The following is a 23817-nucleotide window of genomic DNA, read 5'->3' as shown; positions in this document are numbered from 1 at the left end:
GAATTTTGGCAATAAGACCGAGAAAGGACAAAGAATATGAAATAACTTTAGAAGAGGAAGAAACTTGTGACAAACTGATTGATGGACTAACAATAAATGAAGAGAACTGTGAAGTTAAAATGTTACAAAACAGAGACTATGTTGTCTCCTTTATGCACTTGCCTGTTTATCTGGAGGATAGTGTAATATTAGAAAAATTGGATGGATGGGGTGTTAGCCCCTTATCAAAAATTAAAAGGAGGACATATCCGGGCACTGAGATTGAGGATGGGACAAGGTTCATAAAGACACGGTTTCCCAAGGAGGTGGCTTCGCTTCCATATAGCACGAAGTTTGAAACGGCAGAAGGACCACAATATTTCCGGGTGATGCACAGCCACCAAGTTACTTGTAGGCTGTGTATGAGCCCAGAGCATGTGATGAAGGACTGCCCAGACTTTAGGTGCTTTAAGTGCGAAGAAAGAGGACATTTTGCAAGAAACTGTGATGCAATTAAATGCCCGGAATGCCTCCAAATTTTAGCAAAATGTGAATGTTGGATGGAGGCAGAGGAAGGAGAAGAGAGAAACCAGATAAGCAGGCAAGTGCATAAAGTAAACAATGTAGAACAAAATGAAGGAGAAGAACAAGCAGGAGTTTTACAACCAAAAGACTTACTGAAAGAGATACAAAATGGAAAAGAAATTCAAGAGGATAAGAAAATGCATAAGAGGAATAATGAAGATGACATTTTTTGTGAAGAAAGACATGAAGAAGAGAGAGGAAAAATGCAAAATGAAGCAAATGAAAGACTGATATTGGAAGAAAGGGAGAGGCAAACGCTTTTCAAAGAAACTGAAAAAAGAGAAGAAGAGGATAATGAAAACATAGAAATGGAAACAATGGACAACTCTCAGATGTGTGGAGACAATGAGGTGAAGACTGGACAAAGAAATGAAGAAAAAAGTAATGAAATTGGAAGAGAAGAAGAAATTAAAATGGACAGAGAGGAGAGAAGAACAATTCGAAGAAGGACATTAAAGATTAAACCTAATCTAGAAAGTACAAAGAGAAAATTTACTACAAGAATGAAAAACATGAACAGATATGAAGTGTTAAAGGAAATGGAGGGAGATGATGAGTAATAATGATTTTTAGGTTTTTAATTTTATTTTTATTTCTTTTAATGGTTTTAAAATGTGTATCTTTTAATGCAAGAGGTATGATGGAAAAAGGGAAATTTGAGAAAATAAGAGAAAAATGTAAAAATAAGGACATGACAGTATTACAAGAAACAAACTGGAAAGATTATGTAATGGAAGATTTTTAAAAGAAGTGGGAGGGGGATATCTTATATAACAATGGTGATGGCAAATCTGGAAGAGGGGTGGCATTTTTAATAAAAAAAGATGTTTTAAATATTAAAAAAATCGTGTATAAAGACAACAATGGAAAGTGTTTAGTGATAGAAGTAAACTATGAAGGACAAGAAATGATTATAGCCAATATACATGCACCAACGGAAGAGAAAGATAAAAAAGAGTTTTTTAAGATTTTAAATAAGGTAATTGAGAGATATAAAAAAATAATAATGGTAGGAGATTTTAATACAGTTTTTAATAAACAAGACATGGCAGATGGAATGGTTTTTAAATCTGACACAGCAAGGAAAGAACTAAAGGAGCTAATAAAAGAAAATAATTTAATAGACATATGGAGGGAAAATAACAAAGAAAAAAGAGAGTTTTCAAGGAGACAAATAGTTGGAGATTTTATATGTCAAACAAGAATAGATTTTATATTATGTACTAGGAATATTAATAATTTTATAGAAAACGTACAGTATGAAGAGAACAGTTTTAGTGATCATAAGCTCTTGCATTTTAAAGTGAATGTAGATAACATACAAAAAGGACCAGGAACTTGGATTTTAAACACAACCATTTTAAAAAATGAAGATTATGTTCAAAAAGTCAAAGAAATAATAGAGAAAGAAAAAGAAAATAGAATGTATGATGAAGATAAAAGGATATGGTGGGAAAACACAAAATACCAAATAAGAAAATACACAATCAAATATTGCGCAGTACTACAAAGATGTAAAAAGAATACAGAAAATGAAGTTAAAAAATCCTTAGAAAAAGAATTAAACAAAGAAAATAAAGATATTGAAAAAATCAAAGAAATAGAGCAAAAATTAAGAGATTTAGAAGAAGACAAATATATAGGGGGCAATGTTGAGGAGCAGATCTAAATACACAGTAGAAGGGGAAAAATGCACGAAATTCTTTTTTGATTTAGAGAAGCAAAGAGGTAAAGCAGGAATACTAAAGGAAATTAAAGGGAGAAATGGAAAAATTGCGAAAGGAAACATAGAAATACTAGAAGAAATCAAACATTTTTATGAAGATCTTTTTGAAGCAAAAGGTATTGATGAAGAAAAAGAAAGGAAGATTCTAAATTATATAAAAGTAAAATTAGAAAAAGATGACAACAAAGAATGTGACAGAGATATAGATGAAGAAGAGATTGAAAGTGCAATAAATCAACTAAATAAAAAGAAAAGTCCAGGTATAGATGGAATAGGAAATGAATTTTATATTGTTTTTAAAGATATTTTAAAAGGAATACTTAAAGAAGTTTTTAAAGAAATTTTTAAATGTAAAGAGATGAATGAAAGAATGGGGATGGGATTAATGAAGTTAATATATAAAAGAAAAGGAGCAAAAACTGAATTACAAAATTATAGACCAATAACAATGTTAAATACAGATTTAAAGATTTTAGCAAAAGTTTTAGCGAATAGATTAAAGGAAGTAATGCCTAAATTAATTAAATCAAACCAAGCATATGCAATAAAAGGGAGAGATATTGCAGATGTAACAATGAGCATTAAAAGCACAATAGACTATATACAAGAAAAGAAGATGAATGGTTTTTTAATTAGTGTAGATTTTGAAAAGGCTTTTGACAGAGTCGAACATACTTACTTATTTGATGTACTCAAAACATTTGGATTTGGAGAGAATTTTATTAATTGGATTAAAATTTTATATAAAGGGGCTTTAACAAAAGTAAAATGTAATGGTTTTTTAACAGATTGTTTTAAAATTACAAGATCGATTAGACAAGGATGTCCTCTTTCAGCGCTATTATATTCCCTAGTCGCAGAACCTTTAGGGTTAGCAATAAAACAAGAAACTAAAATTAAAGGAATAAAAATAGAAGAAGAGGAGGATGAAGGAAAAATATACCAGTATGCTGATGATACAACAATAATAGTGAAGGAAAAAAAGAGTGTAAAAGAAGCCATGAAAAAAGTACAGGAGTTTTGTAAGGGAACAGGAAGCAAAATAAATGAAAATAAAACACAATATATGAGGTTTGGTAAAGCAGATATTTTAACAGATTGTTTTCAATTTAGAGAAGTAGAAGAGCTGAAAATTTTAGGAATTTTAATTGGTAAAAATGAAAGAAAAGCAACAGAAAAGATGTGGTATGATCTAATAAGAGGAATAGAATCAAGATTAAATTTTTGGAGGATGAGAGAACTTTGTTTAAAGGGGAAAGCCTTAATATTAAATGTTTTAATGACATCAAAGCTATGGTATAAATTATATGTAACAGAAATGCCATGTTGGATAGAAGAGAGATTGAAAAAGTGTGTTCAAGATTTTTTATGGGAGGCGAAACCCCCAAGAATTGCGTACAATACAATAATAGGAGCAACAGAAGAAGGAGGGATAGGATTGATGGATATTAAACAAAGGAAGAATTGTCTTAGAGTCAAAATAGTTAAAAAGCTTTTACAAGAGGAGAACTCAACAGAATGGAAAAAGGTTATGAAATATTTTTTAAACAAAGTTGGCAATTTTAACTTAGGAGAAGACATTCTTTGGTTAAAAACTAAAAACTGGATGACGGAAAAGTTACCAGGGTTTTATCAAGAAATTTTAAGTGCATGGGGGAAATTTTTAGATGGAGTATTTTACCAAGTAAAGGGAAGAGAAAACTTGTTAAACCAACCTTTGTTTTTAAATAAAAGTATTTTAAAAGAAGGGAAGGAACTATTTTTTAAAAAATGGATGGATGTCGGGATTTTAAGAATAAGGGATGTTCTTTATGAATTCAAAAAGGGATTTTTAACTAAGCAATATATAGTAGACTTAATGGAAGAAGCTAAAGAGGAATACAGTGTAAAGGAAATAGAAAATAAACTTGAAACGGTCAAAGGTGCCATACCAAAAGAATGGATTACAAGAATAGAAAATATGGAAGAATGTGGGAATGAAAAAGTCATACATGTCTATTTAAAAGGAAAGCTTTGTAATTTTAAAGATTGTATACTGAAAGACTTTTATGTTTATTTTAGAGATAGTGTATTTCAAGAACCAATAGCAAATAACTTTTGGGTACAAAGATTGAATAGTGTGAAAAAGGAAAATATATGGAAAAACATGAGAGGAAAAATAATAGAAACAAGATTGGAATGTTTTGAATATTTTATAAGACACAAGGCAATTTTTACTGAGTGCATTTTAACAAAGATACAGAGAGAACCAAATGCAACATGTAAGGTTTGTTTTCAAGAAGATGAAGGAATTTTACACCTGTTTTTATACTATAAAGAATTAGAATGTTTTTACATGAAATGCCAAAAAATGCTAAAAGATTTATTGAAAGATTGGGATGAAGAACAATTGGAATGGAATACTCTTGTGATGTTCGGATGGAATGTGTAAAACAAAAACAAAAAGTTTGTAAATCTTCTTATAATGATGATTAAAAATGTGTGTGGGAAAGAAGAAATGTAGCAAAGCAGGGAAAAGTTGTTTTAAATGTGTGGAATGTACTAAAACGAAAAATGGAAAGATACATAGAAAGACTGTACTAGTATTTTAAAGGAGAAGACATGTTACCAAGCTTTTATGATGTGTTTAATGATGAAGTGTATAATGTTTTAAGTGGTTTAAAGTGGAAAATGCCCAAAGAGGATGTTATTTTATGAAGAATGTTTATTTTAATGTATTTGTTTTGTAAAAATTCTTGAAATATTTAAATGTTAATGTAATGTGATGATTTTTGAATGAATAAAAAAAAAGAAAAAAAAAAAAGAAATGCCCGATCTCATCTTTAAATAGCCAACTCTTGACAGCCTCTTTCGCTTACGGCCATACCACCCTGGAAATGCCCGATCTCATCTGAAGTCGGAAGTAAAGCAGGGTCGGGCCTGGTTAGTACCTGGATGGGAGACCGCCTGGGAATACCAGGTGCTGTAAGCTTTTCGAAGTCCTTCATTTGGCAGCTGATAGACTTCCCCGTGTCACAGCTTCGCTGCCACTATTTTTTCTCGCCTTCAAGGGCATTGTTTCTGTCGGTGCTGTGTCGATGCCAGCTGAGCTGCGCTCGTTCCCTGGTGCTGCGCCTGTTTTAAATAGCCAACTCTTGGCAGCCTCTTTCGCTTACGGCCACACCACCCTGGAAATGCCCGATCTCATCTGAACTCGGAAGTAAAGCTGGGTCGGGCCTGGTTAGTACTTGGATGGGAGACCGCCTGGGAATACCAGGTGCTGTAAGCTTTTCGAAGTCCTTCATTTGGCAGCTGATAGACTTCCCCGTGTCACAGCTTCGCTGCCATTATTTTTTCTCGCCTTCAAGGGCATTGTTTCTGTCGGTGCTGTGGCGATGCCAGCTGAGCTGCGCTCGCTCCCTGGTGCTGCGCCTGTTTCAAATAGCCAACTCTTGGCGGCCTCTTTCGCTTACGGCCATACCACCCTGGCAACGCCCCCTTGAGTTTGACTGAGTCAGTGCTTTCAAGGAAGTGTGAGGTGGCAGTAGGGAGAGAAAGGCTCTCCCATTTTGATTTGCTTTATTGTTTTTTTTCTTGATTTTGCTTAAATTAAATTGTATTAATTTTGTTTAGTTTTAGTTAAACCCCAGACAGTGTTATCTGTTTGGGGTTAAAACGTTTTGAAAGGATGGACACTTTGGTAAAGGAACTGGAACTGAAAATGGACTATGGCAGCATGGACAAAGCTACTCCTGAAAACAACAATTCAAGAGATTCAAACAACGGCATTGACGATAATGACACATGGGCAACTGTTGTGGCAAGAAGGAGGAAAACTAAATCAGACACAAGTAGAGAAGGAAGTGGAGAAATGCAACAAACTAAAGGTAAAGCAAATGCTGAACACTTGGAAAACAGCCAACAAACAAGTCATAGAAATGAGATGATAAACAAACTGAAAAGTCAAGCTAGATTTCAGCGACAATATAAAAAAGAAACAACTCTGACAATGACTGTGAAAGATCCTGAAAATATCACCGTAACTATGATTATAAAGGCTGTGGAAGATAAGACTGGAATTGGAAAATTGTTTGGACTGAGGAAAAAATCCAATTTTGACTATGAACTTACTATGGAAAATGAAACAGACTGTGATCACTTAATGAATGGACTAATGATTAACCAACAATTTTGTGAAGTATCAAAACTCTGCGCAACTGAGAGAATGGTTTCTTTTTTGAACTTACCCAACTATATTCAAGATAGTGAGATAATCCAAAAGCTGGTGGACTGGGGAGTTTCTCCAATTCTCCCACTGAGAAGAAGATATTATCCAGGAACAACTGTGGCTGATGGAACAAGGTTCATCAGGGTAAAATTTCCCAAAGAAGTCATGACTCTTCCTTGACAATGTCAAGTTTGATACAGAAGAAGGACCAAAATATTTTAGAGTCATACATGATCAGCAGATAAAAACATGCAGATTATGTGGAAGTGCTGAACATGAAAAAATAGACTGCCCACAATTTGTGTGTAGAGAATGTCTGGAGCAGGGGCATTTTGCGCGGGACTGTAAAGCCCCACGGTGCCAAGGCTGAAAAAAGACAATATTGTGGTGCAGATGTGAATCGGATGAGGAAGAGACTGGAGTTATGGAAACAAATAAACAAATGGAGAAATCAAGCAATGAAGAACAGGAAGAGGAAGTACAGGAATTACCACCGATTGATTTGAATGAACAAGAAGAGGAGCAGGCCATGAGTGAAGAGGATGAAGGAGATGCAGCAGAGACTGAGGCACAACATCTAATGAAAGACGATGGACAGGACATGGAAGAAGAACAAGGAGCAGCAGGTGAAAATACAGAAAGCAGAATTGAGGAAGAGGTAAGCGATGACGATGATAATGAAGAAATAAATATTGGGACTAAAGACAGAACAATAGACAGCATAAACAGAAGACGCAGAAAAACTGTACAATTAAATATTCAGCAAGTGCTTAAGAAACAGAAATTACGAAAGGAAGCAAAAGCAAAACTAAAAACTGACAGAACTGATCTAAGATTTTAGATCATAAAAAAATGCAAATGATTGATGGTTTGTTTAATTTGGATTTTCTTTTGCTTGGATGGCTTGTTTTCTTTTATATTTCTAATGAACAACTTATGTTTGGTTTCAATTAATGTAAGAGGGCTGTCATCCAAAGTGAAGTTTGAAAATGTAATTGCTTTAACAGAAAAATGTGATGTTATATGTATACAAGAGACTGGATGGAATGAAAACATTGTTAATGATTTAAAAAAAACGTTGGGATGGGGAAATATTGTATAATAATGACCCAAATAGGAAAAAAGGCATGGCAATATTAATTAGAAGGGGAATAGGATATTCATTTGATGTTTTATTTAAAGATAATTATGGAAGGATTTTAACTATTAAAATTATGAATAAGGATGAAGAAATAACAATATGTAATATACATGCTCCAAATGAAGACTTGGAAAGAGTTACTTTTTTTAAAGATCTAAGTGTTTTAATGAGTGGATGGAATAATGTTATTGTTTTAGGAGATTTTAATACTGTTTTAGAAAGAATAGATGTAGATGATCATATGGTGTATAGAGCAGATGTTGGAAGAAGAGAACTGAAACACATGATTGAAAAACATAAATATGTAGATGTATGGAGAGAGAGAAATAGAGCCAAAAGAGAATACTCAAGAAGGCAGTGGGTGAATACAGTTTTAAAACAAAGCAGATTAGACTATGTTTTATGTACAAGAAATTTAGAATCTTTTATTTCAAATATTTTTTACAAGATTTTTAGCTGTAGTGACCATGATTTTCTGTATGTAATGATGGATTTCAGTGGAGTTGAAAGAGGACCAGGTGTATGGGTGTTTAATACAGAGCTTTTAAAGAATGATTTTTATAAAATTGAAATGGAAAACATTATTATTAATAGTGTGAATGACGAGTTATATGATGAAGAAATAAGTGTGTGGTGGGACAATGTAAAATTAGAGGCCAAAAGATTTTCAATAGAATGTTCAAAGAAAATGCAGAAAGCCAAAAGAGCTAAAGAAAGACAATTAAACAAAGAATGGGAGAATGAAATGGAAAAGATAACAGAAGGAAATATGGATATTAGGAGAATAGTGATATTAGAAGAGAAACTGAAAAAACTAGAAGAGGAAAAATGTATGGGAGCTAGAATAAGAAGTAAGATAAAAAAATACAGTGGAAGGAGAAAGAAGTACAAAGTTCTTTTATGATCTAGAAAAAACACGACAAAAAGCAGATTTGATAAAGAATGTCTCAACAAAAGAGAAAACTGTCAAAGATAAAGAAAGTATTTTAAGAACAGTTAAAGATTTTTATGGAACTTTGTTTAAAGCAAAAGGAGTTCATGAAGAAGATAAGGATTTTTTATTAAATCAAATAAAGGTTAAAGTAAGTGAAGAGGATAAAAAACTATGTGATTGTGATATAACTGAAGATGAGATCAATGAAGCTATAACACAATTAAGTAATGGTAAAAGCCCTGGTTTAGATGGTTTGTCATCCGAATTTTATAAGACTTTTAAAGATGTTTTAATTCCAATTTTAAAAGATCTTTTTATTGCTATTTTTAAAAAGGGACAGTTGAGTGAGAGTATGAAGAAAGGAATGATTGAAATAATTTATAAAAATAAAGGTGATAAAGAAGATTTACAAAATTATAGACCTTTAAGTATGCTTAATACAGATTATAAAATATTAGCAAAGATTTTAGCAAACAGACTTAAAAAGGTAGTTCCCACTCTTATTACTACTAACCAGGCTTATGGTGTTATAGGTAGAGATATAGCAGACACAGTAACAAGCATCAGAGATTTAATCTGGTACATAAAAGAAAAAAAAAGATTAAGGATTTTTATTCAGCATAGATTTAGAAAAGGCTTTTGATAGAGCTGAGCATAGCTATTTATTTGACATAATACAGAAATTTGGCTTTGGTGAGAATTTTATTAAGTGGATAAAATGTTTTTATACAGATATTTTTAGTTGTTTTAAAATAAATGGATTTTTAACCGATTACATTGAGATTTCTAGATCTATAAGACAAGGATGTCCTTTATCAGCGTTATTATACACATTAGTTGCTGAACCATTAGGCTTAGCTATAAATGGAGAAAAGGAAATTAAAGGGTTTAAAATAGAAATCAATAGAACAGAACAGAAGATTTTTTAGTATGCTGATGATACCACTCTATTTTTAAAAGATTTTAAAAGTGTTGGAAAAGCTATGGAAATATTTGATAAATATTGTCGAGGATCGGGAGCAAAAGTAAATAAAGAAAATACTCAATATACGAAGATGGGTAAAGTAGACGTTCCACAAGGAAATTGGGAATATAAAGAACAAAAAAATTACATAAAGATCTTAGGCATTACACTGGGATATGATGAAATTAAAACTAGAGAAATAATTTGGGATGAACTTATAAATAAAATGGAAAAAAGATTATGTTTTTAGAAACAGAGAGTATTGTTTTTAAAAGGAGAAGTACTGGTATTAAATTCTCTTTTTCTATCTAAGATGTGGTATGTTTTAAGTGTTGTTAGTCTACCTATGTGGGTGTATGAGAAAATAAAAACTATGATTTTAAAGTTTTTATGGGATGATAAACCATCTAAAATTGCATATAACACTATCATTGGAAAGGTGGATGAGGGAGGACTAGGACTTATAGATCCATGGATAAGAATGAAAAGCATGAGAATTAAAACATTAAAAAAGTTTTTAAATGAAGACAATATTCCATGGAAAAGCATAATGAGTTACTTTATTAATAAATGTGGACAAATAAGAGATGATTTCTTATGGATGGCATTTAAAGACCGCATGATAGAAAATATTCCTGAGTTTTATAAAGTGTTGTTGAGAACATGGAAATGCTTTTATAATAATATACAAACTGAGATTGAAGGGAGAAAACTTTATTTACAGCAACCCCTATTTTTAAATCAGAACAATAAAAGCAAAAAGCAAATGTTTTATAAGAACTGGTATGCAGTGGGTTTTAGACAAGTAAAAGACATTTTATATGAAATAAAACCTGGGTTTTTACCGACTCAAGCAATAATAGATACACTGGAGGAAATAGAAGATGTAGATGATAAAGAAAAAATTGAAGATCAATACAAGAAGTTAAGATTAGCATTACCAGATCACTGGATCAAAACTATTGAAGAGAATGAAAAAGAAACAGAAAATAGAAAAATAAAAGTTTTTTTAAAAATGGATGAAGATAAGATTAGTATCAATGATTGTCCTATCAAGATGTTTTATACATGTTTGTGTAACACTGTGTTTAAAAAACCTAAATCAAGAGAATTTTGGGAAAAGTTATTTGAAAACTTTGATACTTCAAATATATGGAAAAATGTAAGATCAATTTTAAAAAGTCCAGCATTGGAAAACTTTATGTTAAGACACAACTGCATAATGACAGAGATTATCTTTAAAAAGAATAGAGGTAAAGTTGGTTTTATATTCACATATTCGTTCATTTAGAAGTCTCTATATTATTTACCATGTTACTTTGAATATTTGATTGGAATTAGCATGCAAGTGTGACTTGAAAACAACATCAACACTGTTTATTTGACTGTGAACAATGTTGTACTTTGATAGTCATTTGCTGCTAATATGATTTCACTGTTTAGAGTTTGCAAATAATACTTTTATGAAATTATATTATTAAGGGGAAAGTCTGAATATCTAAATATAAAACCAACTATACTTCTATTTAAAAAGATTGGGGTATCACAAGATGATTTGTGTAAAGTGTGTTTGGAAAAAAAGGAAGGTGTGTTACACCTATTTTTAAATTGTAAAAAGTTGAGTGATTTTATGAAGATGTTGAAAACAATGGTATGCAATTTTCTGTATGATGAAAACATTATTTTAGAAGAATGGGATACACTGTTTTTATTTGGTTTTAATGGGAAAACAAAAAATAAGTTTGCTCTTAATTATATGTTGACTCTTGCAAGATTTACAATATGGAAAAGAAGAAATATTATGAAACAAAAGAAAAAAGAAATTCCATTGGTTTTGTTGTACAAACAGATTGTGACTGAGGAAATAATGGTTATATATGACTATTGCAAAATGTATGAAAAGATGGACATTTTTGAAAAATGTATTACAAAAAAATAATCCATATATTGTACAAACTTGGACTGGTTTTAAAGTTTTCTTACCTGGAGATTTTTAAATATTTTATCTTTTAAATATTTGTATGTATAAATGTCATGATTGTTGATGATGTATTTTTTAATAAAGAAGAAAAAAAAAAAAAAGCTCGAATCTGCTCAGGAGCAAGTGTCTTTCCCACGATTAGATTGCAGCATCTTAACAAAGTCTGCACTGGAAGTCTCTCTTTGTCATTGCTCCTTTTAGCAAGAGCACCCTATTGAAACAGGAACAGTAAAGATTCACAATTAGAGTAGTAATACTCTATAACTGGATTTGAATATAATAACAACAACAATGTGGGGTCTGCTGTGATGGAATCAGTAACTTTCACTCTTTTGTGAAATAACAGTTACCTTGTAATCAGGTTTAAATGCATTGCAGCTGGCTGCCGTTAGGAGAAGACTTCAAATGCCTTGAGTAGGGCTCAAATAGAGACAGAACTGTGGTTGACAGGAAGGTGGGAGTGCTTCCTAAACTGGTATTAAGGAGCTCTTTTTCTTTGTGGAGGAGCTCCAGCAAGGCATGGCTAAATTGAATTGATTTTCCAGAGCTGTTGTGCTACTTGAAACAAGTTGGTGTCGAAACTGCTCAGGGAAAGCAGCTTTGTAAGGTAGCGTGGCCGAGCGGTCTAAGGTGCTGGATTAAGGCTCAAGTCTCTTCGGGGGTGTGGGTTCGAATCCCACCGCTGCCAGGCAGTCCTTTTAGGATGCTTGAGAATGACCTCTCTGCTTGAGCAAACAAACTTGCGAAGAGATACTGCATGCTTCCGCTCACATCCAAATGTAGACTCCTTGGCCAAAGTTGAAGGGCTTCACTAGGAAGCTCTGCGTCCTCTCTGCTGTTCTGCTTCCGTAAAATTGGGCAGAAAAGGGACCACTGCATAAATTCATCGAGGGTAGTGTGGCCGAGGGGTCTAAGGCGCTGGATTTAAGCTCCAGTCTCTTCGGGGGCGTGGCTTCGAATCCCACCGCTGCCAGATGTGGTTATAAACACGGCCAAACTGCTTGAGTGTGTGAGCGTTCGCAGTGAACGCTGGAAGTGAGAGAGTAAATTTAAGTCGTCAACTAGTCAGTATAATGTGTTCTTTGAAACTCACGGCAGACTCGTTGGTGTGACAGCAACACATCCCCAAGCTCGAATCTGCTCAGGAGCAAGTGTCTTTCCCACAATTAGATTGCAGCATCTTAACAAAGTCTGCACTGGAAGTCTCTCTTTGCCATTGCTCCTTTTAGCAAGAGCACCCTATTGAAACAGGAACAGTAAAGATTCACAATTAGAGTAGTAATACTCTATAACTGGATTTGAATATAATAACAACAACAATGTGGGGTCTGCTGTGATGGAATCAGTAACTTTCACTCTTTTGTGAAATAACAGTTACCTTGTAATCAGGTGCTTAAATGCATCGCAGCTGGCTGCCGTAAGGAGAAGACTTTAAATGCCTTGAGGTGTGCTCAAATAGAGACAGAACTGTGGTTGACAGGAAGGCGGGAGTGCTTCCTAAGCTGGTATTAAGGAGGTCTCTTTCTTTGTGGAGGAGCTCCAGCTAGGCATGGCTAAATTGAACTGATTTCCCAGAGCTGTTGCGCTACTTGAAACAAGTTGGTGTCGAAACTGCTCAGGGAAAGCAGCATTGTAAGGTAGCGTGGCTGAGCGGTCTAAGGCGCTGGATTAAGGCTCCAGTCTCTTCGGGGGTGTGGGTTCGAATCCCACTGCTGCCAGGCAGTCCTTTTAGGATGCTTGAGAATGAATCTGAATCGAATCTGCTCAGGAGCAAGTGTCTTTCCCACGATTAGATTGCAGCATCTTAACAAAGTCTGCACTGGAAGTCTCTCTTTGCCATTGCTCCTTTTAGCAAGAGCACCCTATTGAAACAGGAACAGTAAAGATTCACAATTAGAGTAGTAATACTCTATAACTGGATTTGAATATAATAACAACAACAATGTGGGGTCTGCTGTGATGGAATCAGTAACTTTCACTCTTTTGTGAAATAACAGTTACCTTGTAATCAGGTGCTTAAATGCATCGCAGCTGGCTGCCGTAAGGAGAAGACTTTAAATGCCTTGAGGTGTGCTCAAATAGAGACAGAACTGTGGTTGACAGGAAGGCGGGAGTGCTTCCTAAGCTGGTATTAAGGAGGTCTCTTTCTTTGTGGAGGAGCTCCAGCTAGGCATGGCTAAATTGAACTGATTTCCCAGAGCTGTTGCGCTACTTGAAACAAGTTGGTGTCGAAACTGCTCAGGGAAAGCAGCTTTGTAAGGTAGCGTGGCCGAGCGGTCTAAGGCGCTGGATTAAGGCTCCAGTCTCTTTGGGGGCGTGGGTTTGAATCCCACCGCTGCCAGGCAGACCTCTTAGGATGCTTGAGAATGAATCTGAATCGAATCTGCTCAGGAGCAAGTGTCTTTCCCACGATTAGATTGCAGCATCTTAACAAAGTCTGCACTGGAAGTCTCTCTTTGCCATTGTTCCTTTTAGCAAGAGCACCCTATTGAAACAGGAACAGTAAAGATTCACAATTAGAGTAGTAATACTCTATAACTGGATTTGAATATAATAACAACAACAATGTGGGGTCTGCTGTGATGGAATCAGTAACTTTCACTCTTTTGTGAAATAACAGTTACCTTGTAATCAGGTGCTTAAATGCATCGCAGCTGGCTGCCGTAAGGAGAAGACTTTAAATGCCTTGAGGTGTGCTCAAATAGAGACAGAACTGTGGTTGACAGGAAGGCGGGAGTGCTTCCTAAGCTGGTATTAAGGAGGTCTCTTTCTTTGTGGAGGAGCTCCAGCTAGGCATGGCTAAATTGAACTGATTTCCCAGAGCTGTTGCGCTACTTGAAACAAGTTGGTGTCGAACCTGCTCAGCGAAAGCAGCATTGTAAGGTAGCGTGGCCGAGCGGTCTAAGGCGCTGGATTAAGGCTCCAGTCTCTTCGGGGGCGTGGGTTCGAATCCCACTGCTGCCAGGCAGTCCTTTTACGATGCTTGAGAATGACCTCTCTGCTTGAGCAAACAGACTTGCGAAGAGATACTGCATGCTTCCGCTCACATCCAAATGTAGACTCCTTGGCCAAAGTTGAAGGGCTTCACTAGGAAGCTCTGCGTCCTCTCTGCTGTTCTGCTTCCGTAAAATTGGGCAGAAAAGGGACGACTGCATTAATTCATCGAGGGTAGCGTGGCTGAGGGGTCTAAGGCGCTGGATTTAGGCTCCAGTCTCTTCGGGGGCGTGGGTTCGAATCCCACCGCTGCCAGATGTGGTTTTAAACAAGGCCAAACTGCTTGAGTGTGTGTGTGCATTCTCAGTGAACGCTGGAAGTGAGAGAGTACATTTAAGTTGGCAACTAGTCAGTATAATGTGTTCTTTGAAACTCACGGCAGACTCGTTGGTGTGACAGCAACACATCCCCAAGCTCGAATCTGCTCAGGAGCAAGTGTCTTTCCCACAATTAGATTGCAGCATCTTAACAAAGTCTGCACTGGAAGTCTCTCTTTGCCATTGCTCCTTTTAGCAAGAGCACCCTATTGAAACAGGAACAGTAAAGATTCACAATTAGAGTAGTAATACTCTATAACTGGATTTGAATATAATAACAACAACAATGTGGGGTCTGCTGTGATGGAATCAGTAACTTTCACTCTTTTGTGAAATAACAGTTACCTTGTAATCAGGTGCTTAAATGCATCGCAGCTGGCTGCCGTAAGGAGAAGACTTTAAATGCCTTGAGGTGTGCTCAAATAGAGACAGAACTGTGGTTGACAGGAAGGCGAGAGTGCTTCCTAAGCTGGTATTAAGGAGGTCTCTTTCTTTGTGGAGGAGCTCCAGCTAGGCATGGCTAAATTGAACTGATTTCCCACAGCTGTTGCGCTACTTGAAACAAGTTGGTGTCGAAACTGCTCAGGGAAAGCAGCTTTGTAAGGTAGCGTGGCCGAGCGGTCTAAGGCGCTGGATTAAGGCTCCAGTCTCTTCGGGGGCGTGGGTTCGAATCCCACCGCTGCCAGGCACTCCTTTTAGGATGCTTGAGAATGACCTCTCTGCTTGAGCAAACAGACTTGCGAAGAGATACTGCATGCTTCCGCTCACATCCAAATGTAGACTCCTTGGCCAAAGTTGAAGGGCTTCACTAGGAAGCTCTGCGTCCTCTCTGCTGTTCTGCTTCCGTAAAATTGGGCAGAAAAGGGACCACTGCATAAATTCATCGAGGGTAGTGTGGCCGAGGGGTCTAAGGTGCTGGATTTAGGCTCCAGGTTCTTCGGGGGGCGTGGGTTCGAATCCCACCGCTGCCAGATGTGGTTTTAAACATGGCCAAACTGCTTGAGTGTGTGAGCGTTCGTAGTGAACGCTGGAAGTGAGAGAGTAAATTTAAGTCGTCAACTAGTCAGTATAATGTGTTCTTTGAAACTCACGGCAGACTCGTTGGTGTGACAGCAACACATCCCCAAGCTCGAATCTGCTCAGGAGCAAGTGTCTTTCCCACAATTAGATTGCAGCATCTTAACAAAGTCTGCACTGGAAGTCTCTCTTTGCCATTGCTCCTTTTAGCAAGAGCACCCTATTGAAACAGGAACAGTAAAGATTCACAATTAGAGTAGTAATACTCTATAACTGGATTTGAATATAATAACAACAACAATGTGGGGTCTGCTGTGATGGAATCAGTAACTTTCACTCTTTTGTGAAATAACAGTTACCTTGTAATCAGGTGCTTAAATGCATCGCAGCTGGCTGCCGTAAGGAGAAGACTTTAAATGCCTTGAGGTGTGCTCAAATAGAGACAGAACTGTGGTTGACAGGAAGGCGGGAGTGCTTCCTAAGCTGGTATTAAGGAGGTCTCTTTCTTTGTGGAGGAGCTCCAGCTAGGCATGGCTAAATTGAACTGATTTCCCAGAGCTGTTGCGCTACTTGAAACAAGTTGGTGTCGAAACTGCTCAGGGAAAGCAGCATTGTAAGGTAGCGTGGCTGAGCGGTCTAAGGCGCTGGATTAAGGCTCCAGTCTCTTCGGGGGTGTGGGTTCGAATCCCACTGCTGCCAGGCAGTCCTTTTAGGATGCTTGAGAATGAATCTGAATCGAATCTGCTCAGGAGCAAGTGTCTTTCCCACGATTAGATTGCAGCATCTTAACAAAGTCTGCACTGGAAGTCTCTCTTTGCCATTGCTCCTTTTAGCAAGAGCACCCTATTGAAACAGGAACAGTAAAGATTCACAATTAGAGTAGTAATACTCTATAACTGGATTTGAATATAATAACAACAACAATGTGGGGTCTGCTGTGATGGAATCAGTAACTTTCACTCTTTTGTGAAATAACAGTTACCTTGTAATCAGGTGCTTAAATGCATCGCAGCTGGCTGCCGTAAGGAGAAGACTTTAAATGCCTTGAGGTGTGCTCAAATAGAGACAGAACTGTGGTTGACAGGAAGGCGGGAGTGCTTCCTAAGCTGGTATTAAGGAGGTCTCTTTCTTTGTGGAGGAGCTCCAGCTAGGCATGGCTAAATTGAACTGATTTCCCAGAGCTGTTGCGCTACTTGAAACAAGTTGGTGTCGAAACTGCTCAGGGAAAGCAGCTTTGTAAGGTAGCGTGGCCGAGCGGTCTAAGGCGCTGGATTAAGGCTCCAGTCTCTTTGGGGGCGTGGGTTTGAATCCCACCGCTGCCAGGCAGACCTCTTAGGATGCTTGAGAATGAATCTGAATCGAATCTGCTCAGGAGCAAGTGTCTTTCCCACGATTAGATTGCAGCATCTTAACAAAGTCTGCACTGGAAGTCTCTCTTTGCCATTGTTCCTTTTAGCAAGAGCACCCTATTGAAACAGGAACAGTAAAGATTCACAATTAGAGTAGTAATACTCTATAACTGGATTTGAATATAATAACAACAACAATGTGGGGTCTGCTGTGATGGAATCAGTAACTTTCACTCTTTTGTGAAATAACAGTTACCTTGTAATCAGGTGCTTAAATGCATCGCAGCTGGCTGCCGTAAGGAGAAGACTTTAAATGCCTTGAGGTGTGCTCAAATAGAGACAGAACTGTGGTTGACAGGAAGGCGGGAGTGCTTCCTAAGCTGGTATTAAGGAGGTCTCTTTCTTTGTGGAGGAGCTCCAGCTAGGCATGGCTAAATTGAACTGATTTCCCAGAGCTGTTGCGCTACTTGAAACAAGTTGGTGTCGAACCTGCTCAGCGAAAGCAGCATTGTAAGGTAGCGTGGCCGAGCGGTCTAAGGCGCTGGATTAAGGCTCCAGTCTCTTCGGGGGCGTGGGTTCGAATCCCACTGCTGCCAGGCAGTCCTTTTACGATGCTTGAGAATGACCTCTCTGCTTGAGCAAACAGACTTGCGAAGAGATACTGCATGCTTCCGCTCACATCCAAATGTAGACTCCTTGGCCAAAGTTGAAGGGCTTCACTAGGAAGCTCTGCGTCCTCTCTGCTGTTCTGCTTCCGTAAAATTGGGCAGAAAAGGGACGACTGCATTAATTCATCGAGGGTAGCGTGGCTGAGGGGTCTAAGGCGCTGGATTTAGGCTCCAGTCTCTTCGGGGGCGTGGGTTCGAATCCCACCGCTGCCAGATGTGGTTTTAAACAAGGCCAAACTGCTTGAGTGTGTGTGTGCATTCTCAGTGAACGCTGGAAGTGAGAGAGTACATTTAAGTTGGCAACTAGTCAGTATAATGTGTTCTTTGAAACTCACGGCAGACTCGTTGGTGTGACAGCAACACATCCCCAAGCTCGAATCTGCTCAGGAGCAAGTGTCTTTCCCACAATTAGATTGCAGCATCTTAACAAAGTCTGCACTGGAAGTCTCTCTTTGCCATTGCTCCTTTTAGCAAGAGCACCCTATTGAAACAGGAACAGTAAAGATTCACAATTAGAGTAGTAATACTCTATAACTGGATTTGAATATAATAACAACAACAATGTGGGGTCTGCTGTGATGGAATCAGTAACTTTCACTCTTTTGTGAAATAACAGTTACCTTGTAATCAGGTGCTTAAATGCATCGCAGCTGGCTGCCGTAAGGAGAAGACTTTAAATGCCTTGAGGTGTGCTCAAATAGAGACAGAACTGTGGTTGACAGGAAGGCGAGAGTGCTTCCTAAGCTGGTATTAAGGAGGTCTCTTTCTTTGTGGAGGAGCTCCAGCTAGGCATGGCTAAATTGAACTGATTTCCCACAGCTGTTGCGCTACTTGAAACAAGTTGGTGTCGAAACTGCTCAGGGAAAGCAGCTTTGTAAGGTAGCGTGGCCGAGCGGTCTAAGGCGCTGGATTAAGGCTCCAGTCTCTTCGGGGGCGTGGGTTCGAATCCCACCGCTGCCAGGCACTCCTTTTAGGATGCTTGAGAATGACCTCTCTGCTTGAGCAAACAGACTTGCGAAGAGATACTGCATGCTTCCGCTCACATCCAAATGTAGACTCCTTGGCCAAAGTTGAAGGGCTTCACTAGGAAGCTCTGCGTCCTCTCTGCTGTTCTGCTTCCGTAAAATTGGGCAGAAAAGGGACCACTGCATAAATTCATCGAGGGTAGTGTGGCCGAGGGGTCTAAGGTGCTGGATTTAGGCTCCAGGTTCTTCGGGGGGCGTGGGTTCGAATCCCACCGCTGCCAGATGTGGTTTTAAACATGGCCAAACTGCTTGAGTGTGTGAGCGTTCGTAGTGAACGCTGGAAGTGAGAGAGTAAATTTAAGTCGTCAACTAGTCAGTATAATGTGTTCTTTGAAACTCACGGCAGACTCGTTGGTGTGACAGCAACACATCCCCAAGCTCGAATCTGCTCAGGAGCAAGTGTCTTTCCCACAATTAGATTGCAGCATCTTAACAAAGTCTGCACTGGAAGTCTCTCTTTGCCATTGCTCCTTTTAGCAAGAGCACCCTATTGAAACAGGAACAGTAAAGATTCACAATTAGAGTAGTAATACTCTATAACTGGATTTGAATATAATAACAACAACAATGTGGGGTCTGCTGTGATGGAATCAGTAACTTTCACTCTTTTGTGAAATAACAGTTACCTTGTAATCAGGTGCTTAAATGCATCGCAGCTGGCTGCCGTAAGGAGAAGACTTTAAATGCCTTGAGGTGTGCTCAAATAGAGACAGAACTGTGGTTGACAGGAAGGCGGGAGTGCTTCCTAAGCTGGTATTAAGGAGGTCTCTTTCTTTGTGGAGGAGCTCCAGCTAGGCATGGCTAAATTGAACTGATTTCCCAGAGCTGTTGCGCTACTTGAAACATGTTAGTGTCGAAACTGCTCAGGGAAAGCAGCTTTGTAAGGTAGTGTGGCCGAGCGGTCTAAGGCGCTGGATTAAGGCTCTAGTCTCTTCGGGGGTGTGGGTTCGAATCCCACCGCTGCCAGGCAGTCCTTTTAGGATGCTTGAGAATGACCTCTCTGCTTGAGCAAACAGACTTGCGAAGAGATACTGCATGCTTCCGCTCACATCCAAATGTAGACTCCTTGGCCAAAGTTGAAGGGCTTCACTAGGAAGCTCTGCGTCCTCTGCTGTTCTGCTTCCGTAAAATTGGGCAGAAAAGGGACCACTGCATGACCTCATCGAAGGTAGCGTGGCCGAGGGGTCTAAGGTGCTGGATTTAGGCTCCAGTCTCTTCGGGGGCGTGGGTTCGAATCCCACCGCTGCCAGATGTGGTTTTAAACAAGGCCAAACTGCTTGAGTGTGTGTGCATTCTCAGTGAACGCTGGAAGTGAGAGAGTACATTTAAGTTGGCAACTAGTCAGTATAATGTGTTCTTTGAAACTCACGGCAGACTCGTTGGTGTGACAGCAACACATCCCCAAGCTCGAATCTGCTCAGGAGCAAGTGTCTTTCCCACGATTAGATTGCAGCATCTTAACAAAGTCTGCACTGGAAGTCTCTCTTTGCCATTGCTCCTTTTAGCAAGAGCACCCTATTGAAACAGGAACAGTAAAGATTCACAATTAGAGTAGTAATACTCTATAACTGGATTTGAATATAATAACAACAACAATGTGGGGTCTGCTGTGATGGAATCAGTAACTTTCACTCTTTTGTGAAATAACAGTTACCTTGTAATCAGGTTTAAATGCATTGCAGCTGGCTGCCGTTAGGAGAAGACTTCAAATGCCTTGAGTAGGGCTCAAATAGAGACAGAACTGTGGTTGACAGGAAGGTGGGAGTGCTTCCTAAGCTGGTATTAAGGAGCTCTTTTTCTTTGTGGAGGAGCTCCAGCAAGGCATGGCTAAATTGAATTGATTTTCCAGAGCTGTTGTGCTACTTGAAACAAGTTGGTGTCGAAACTGCTCAGGGAAAGCAGCTTTGTAAGGTAGCGTGGCCGAGCGGTCTAAGGTGCTGGATTAAGGCTCAAGTCTCTTCGGGGGTGTGGGTTCGAATCCCACCGCTGCCAGGCAGTCCTTTTAGGATGCTTGAGAATGACCTCTCTGCTTGAGCAAACAGACTTGCGAAGAGATACTGCATGCTTCCGCTCACATCCAAATGTAGACTCCTTGGCCAAAGTTGAAGGGCTTCACTAGGAAGCTCTGCGTCCTCTCTGCTGTTCTGCTTCCGTAAAATTGGGCAGAAAAGGGACCACTGCATGAATTCATCGAGGGTAGTGTGGCCGAGGGGTCTAAGGCGCTGGATTTAGGCTCCAGTCTCTTCGGGGGCGTGGCTTCGAATCCCACTGCTGCCAGATGTGGTTTTAAACACGGCCAAACTGCTTGAGTGTGTGAGCGTTCGCAGTGAACGCTGGAAGTGAGAGAGTAAATTTAAGTCGTCAACTAGTCAGTATAATGTGTTCTTTGAAACTCACGGCAGACTCGTTGGTGTGACAGCAACACATCCCCAAGCTCGAATCTGCTCAGGAGCAAGTGTCTTTCCCACAATTAGATTGCAGCATCTTAACAAAGTCTGCACTGGAAGTCTCTCTTTGCCATTGCTCCTTTTAGCAAGAGCACCCTATTGAAACAGGAACAGTAAAGATTCACAATTAGAGTAGTAATACTCTATAACTGGATTTGAATATAATAACAACAACAATGTGGGGTCTGCTGTGATGGAATCAGTAACTTTCACTCTTTTGTGAAATAACAGTTACCTTGTAATCAGGTGCTTAAATGCATCGCAGCTGGCTGCCGTAAGGAGAAGACTTTAAATGCCTTGAGGTGTGCTCAAATAGAGACAGAACTGTGGTTGACAGGAAGGCGAGAGTGCTTCCTAAGCTGGTATTAAGGAGGTCTCTTTCTTTGTGGAGGAGCTCCAGCTAGGCATGGCTAAATTGAACTGATTTCCCAGAGCTGTTGCGCTACTTGAAACAAGTTGGTGTCGAAACTGCTCAGGGAAAGCAGCTTTGTAAGGTAGCGTGGCCGAGCGGTCTAAGGCGCTGGATTAAGGCTCCAGTCTCTTCGGGGCGTGGGTTCGAATCCCACCGCTGCCAGGCACTCCTTTTAGGATGCTTGAGAATGACCTCTCTGCTTGAGCAAACAGACTTGCGAAGAGATACTGCATGCTTCCGCTCACATCCAAATGTAGACTCCTTGGCCAAAGTTGAAGGGCTTCACTAGGAAGCTCTGCGTCCTCTCTGCTGTTCTGCTTCCGTAAAATTGGGCAGAAAAGGGACCACTGCATGACCTCCACGAGGGTAGCGTGGCCGAGGGGTCTAAGGCGCTGGATTTAGGCTCTAGTCTCTTCGGGGGCGTGGGTTCAAATCCCACCGCTGCCAGATGTGTTTTTAAACAAGGCCAAACTGCTTGAGTGTGTGTGCATTCTCAGTGAACGCTGGAAGTGAAAGAGTACATTTAAGTTGGCAACTAGTCAGTATAATGTGTTCTTTGAAACTCACGGCAGACTCGTTGGTGTGACAGCAACACATCCCCAAGCTCGAATCTGCTCAGGAGCAAGTGTCTTTCCCACGATTAGATTGCAGCATCTTAACAAAGTCTGCACTGGAAGTCTCTCTTTGCCATTGCTCCTTTTAGCAAGAGCACCCTATTGAAACAGGAACAGTAAAGATTCACAATTAGAGTAGTAATACTCTATAACTGGATTTGAATATAATAACAACAACAATGTGGGGTCTGCTGTGATGGAATCAGTAACTTTCACTCTTTTGTGAAATAACAGTTACCTTGTAATCAGGTGCTTAAATGCATCGCAGCTGGCTGCCGTAAGGAGAAGACTTCAAATGCCTTGAGGTGTGCTCAAATAGAGACAGAACTGTGGTTGACAGGAAGGTGGGAGTGCTTTCTAAGCTGGTATTAAGGAGCTCTCTTTCTTTGTGGAGGAGCTCCAGCAAGGCATGGCCAAATTGAACTCATTTCCCAGAGCTGTTGCGCTACTTGAAACAAGTTGGTGTCGAAACTGCTCAGGGAAAGCAGCTTTGTAAGGTAGCGTGGCCGAGTGGTCTAAGGCGCTGGATTAAGGCTTCAATCTCTTTGGTGGCGTGGGTTTGAATCCCACCGCTGTCAGGCAGTCCTTTTAGGATGCTTGAGAATGACCTCTCTGCTTGAGCAAACAGACTTGCAAAATGATACTGCATGCTTCTGCTTGGATCGGTCTAATGCGCTGGATTTAGGCTCCTGTCTCTTCGGGGGCGTGGGTTCGAATCCCACAGCTGCCAGATGTGGTTTTAAACATGGCCAAACTGCTTGAGTGTGTGTGTGAGTCTTAGTGAACGCTGGAAATGAGAGAGTACATTTAAGTTGGCAACTAGCCAGTATATTGTGTTCTTTGACACTCACGGCAGACTTGTTGGTGTGACAGCAACACATCCCCAAGCTCGAATCTGCTCAGGAGCAAGTGTCTTTCCCACGATTAGATTGCAGCATCTTAACAAAGTCTGCACTGGAAGTCTCTCTTTGCCATTGCTCCTTTTAGCAAGAGCACCCTATTGAAACAGGAACAGTAAAGATTCACAATTACAGTAGTAATACAGTGGGGAATAAACCAGAGTCAAGAGATGCGTTGATTATGTGAGTCAGTGTTGGTATGACTTACTGACACAGAAATGAAAATAGCCTCACCATTTACTTTCCTTCACTAAATAAGGTATAGTGATAAAAATGCTGGCTTACTTTGTGTTCCAGAAGACAGGAAATGTTTAAAACCACATGATGGAGAGTAAATGGTAAGCTCATTTTCATATTTAGGGTAAACATCCATTTCATGCTTGCCACTTTAAGCCTTTATACTAAAGTTCACTTTTTTGTTCTTTTTTGAAGACCTGATAGTGCTGAAAGAAGAGACACATCAATGGAATGAAATGGAAGAGAAACAACAAGAAATAACGACTGATGAAAAACCCACACTCACTAAAAAGACTTTATCACGTGGAAGATCTCGGAAAT

The 23817-nt window shown here is 39.1% G+C and overlaps 3 protein-coding genes, 19 non-coding genes and 1 pseudogene across 22 annotated transcripts in view; 22 read left to right on the top strand and 1 right to left on the bottom strand.

The window, feature by feature from the left end:
- LOC148680782 (NACHT, LRR and PYD domains-containing protein 3-like) overlaps positions 1-23817 on the top strand; it is a 463735-nt gene that overhangs the window by 103924 nt on the left and 335994 nt on the right. The window lies entirely within an intron of this gene.
- The window catches only part of LOC148680790 (uncharacterized), a 796717-nt gene that overhangs the window by 492119 nt on the left and 280781 nt on the right, over positions 1-23817 (bottom strand). The gene's annotated exons all lie outside the window — the stretch shown is intronic.
- Positions 1-23817, top strand: part of LOC148680812 (uncharacterized) — a 451921-nt gene that overhangs the window by 293721 nt on the left and 134383 nt on the right. The window lies entirely within an intron of this gene.
- LOC148680819 (uncharacterized) overlaps positions 882-23817 on the top strand; it is a 23681-nt pseudogene continuing 745 nt past the window's right edge.
- On the top strand, positions 5143-5261 carry LOC148680837 (5S ribosomal RNA). Its single transcript, XR_015944580.1, has one exon. It is a non-coding gene; the product is annotated as a 5S ribosomal RNA (ribosomal RNA).
- LOC137492367 (5S ribosomal RNA) lies at positions 5440-5558 on the top strand. The gene has a single exon (XR_015486931.2). It is a non-coding gene; the product is annotated as a 5S ribosomal RNA (ribosomal RNA).
- On the top strand, positions 12409-12490 carry trnal-uaa (transfer RNA leucine (anticodon UAA)). Its single transcript has one exon. It is a non-coding gene; the product is annotated as a tRNA-Leu (tRNA).
- Positions 13154-13235, top strand: trnal-aag (transfer RNA leucine (anticodon AAG)). Its single transcript has one exon. It is a non-coding gene; the product is annotated as a tRNA-Leu (tRNA).
- trnal-aag (transfer RNA leucine (anticodon AAG)) lies at positions 13777-13858 on the top strand. Its single transcript has one exon. It is a non-coding gene; the product is annotated as a tRNA-Leu (tRNA).
- On the top strand, positions 14400-14481 carry trnal-aag (transfer RNA leucine (anticodon AAG)). Its single transcript has one exon. It is a non-coding gene; the product is annotated as a tRNA-Leu (tRNA).
- trnal-uag (transfer RNA leucine (anticodon UAG)) lies at positions 14685-14766 on the top strand. The gene has a single exon. It is a non-coding gene; the product is annotated as a tRNA-Leu (tRNA).
- On the top strand, positions 15432-15513 carry trnal-aag (transfer RNA leucine (anticodon AAG)). Its single transcript has one exon. It is a non-coding gene; the product is annotated as a tRNA-Leu (tRNA).
- Positions 15717-15799, top strand: trnal-uag (transfer RNA leucine (anticodon UAG)). Its single transcript has one exon. It is a non-coding gene; the product is annotated as a tRNA-Leu (tRNA).
- Positions 16463-16544, top strand: trnal-aag (transfer RNA leucine (anticodon AAG)). The gene has a single exon. It is a non-coding gene; the product is annotated as a tRNA-Leu (tRNA).
- On the top strand, positions 17086-17167 carry trnal-aag (transfer RNA leucine (anticodon AAG)). The gene has a single exon. It is a non-coding gene; the product is annotated as a tRNA-Leu (tRNA).
- Positions 17709-17790, top strand: trnal-aag (transfer RNA leucine (anticodon AAG)). The gene has a single exon. It is a non-coding gene; the product is annotated as a tRNA-Leu (tRNA).
- Positions 17994-18075, top strand: trnal-uag (transfer RNA leucine (anticodon UAG)). Its single transcript has one exon. It is a non-coding gene; the product is annotated as a tRNA-Leu (tRNA).
- trnal-aag (transfer RNA leucine (anticodon AAG)) lies at positions 18741-18822 on the top strand. The gene has a single exon. It is a non-coding gene; the product is annotated as a tRNA-Leu (tRNA).
- On the top strand, positions 19026-19108 carry trnal-uag (transfer RNA leucine (anticodon UAG)). Its single transcript has one exon. It is a non-coding gene; the product is annotated as a tRNA-Leu (tRNA).
- On the top strand, positions 20055-20136 carry trnal-uag (transfer RNA leucine (anticodon UAG)). Its single transcript has one exon. It is a non-coding gene; the product is annotated as a tRNA-Leu (tRNA).
- On the top strand, positions 21083-21164 carry trnal-uag (transfer RNA leucine (anticodon UAG)). Its single transcript has one exon. It is a non-coding gene; the product is annotated as a tRNA-Leu (tRNA).
- Positions 21828-21908, top strand: trnal-aag (transfer RNA leucine (anticodon AAG)). The gene has a single exon. It is a non-coding gene; the product is annotated as a tRNA-Leu (tRNA).
- Positions 22112-22193, top strand: trnal-uag (transfer RNA leucine (anticodon UAG)). Its single transcript has one exon. It is a non-coding gene; the product is annotated as a tRNA-Leu (tRNA).

Source organism: Danio rerio, chromosome 4 (genome assembly GCF_052040795.2).
Source record: "Danio rerio strain M-AB ecotype USA chromosome 4, GRCz13ab, whole genome shotgun sequence".
Lineage (NCBI taxonomy): Eukaryota > Metazoa > Chordata > Actinopteri > Cypriniformes > Danionidae > Danio > Danio rerio.
This window is presented reverse-complemented; position numbering and strand designations above follow the sequence as displayed.